This window comes from Bison bison, unplaced genomic scaffold (assembly GCF_000754665.1).
Source record: "Bison bison bison isolate TAMUID 2011002044 unplaced genomic scaffold, Bison_UMD1.0 scf7180017864160, whole genome shotgun sequence".
NCBI lineage: Eukaryota > Metazoa > Chordata > Mammalia > Artiodactyla > Bovidae > Bison > Bison bison.
The window spans coordinates 6,422,360-6,422,575 of NW_011494732.1; the positions used below are offsets into that span (position 1 = coordinate 6,422,360).

Below are 216 nucleotides of genomic sequence, written 5' to 3' on the forward strand. Positions count from 1 at the left end.
CCTTGGCCCAGCTCCTCTCAGGGACCAGAGCAAAGCGGGGACTGGAGCTGCTGTCGGTCATCTCTTCCTGTAGAACCCGCCCAGGAGCGCGCACATAGATACCCCTGCCCCTGCAGCCCTCCTCTCCTGTGAACCCCTCCTCAGCCTGTCAGTCCCACGGCCGGGGGTGTGGCGGCCGACCCCCCGCGCGTCCCCACTGGGCCCCCAGGGGCACCG

At 69.9% G+C, this 216-nt stretch overlaps 1 protein-coding gene across 1 annotated transcript in view; it reads right to left on the reverse strand.

Annotated features, from left to right (window-relative positions):
• MLXIP (MLX interacting protein) overlaps positions 1-216 on the reverse strand; it is a gene marked incomplete at its 5' end in the record, with an annotated part of 57,263 nt that overhangs the window by 2,515 nt on the left and 54,532 nt on the right. The window lies entirely within an intron of this gene.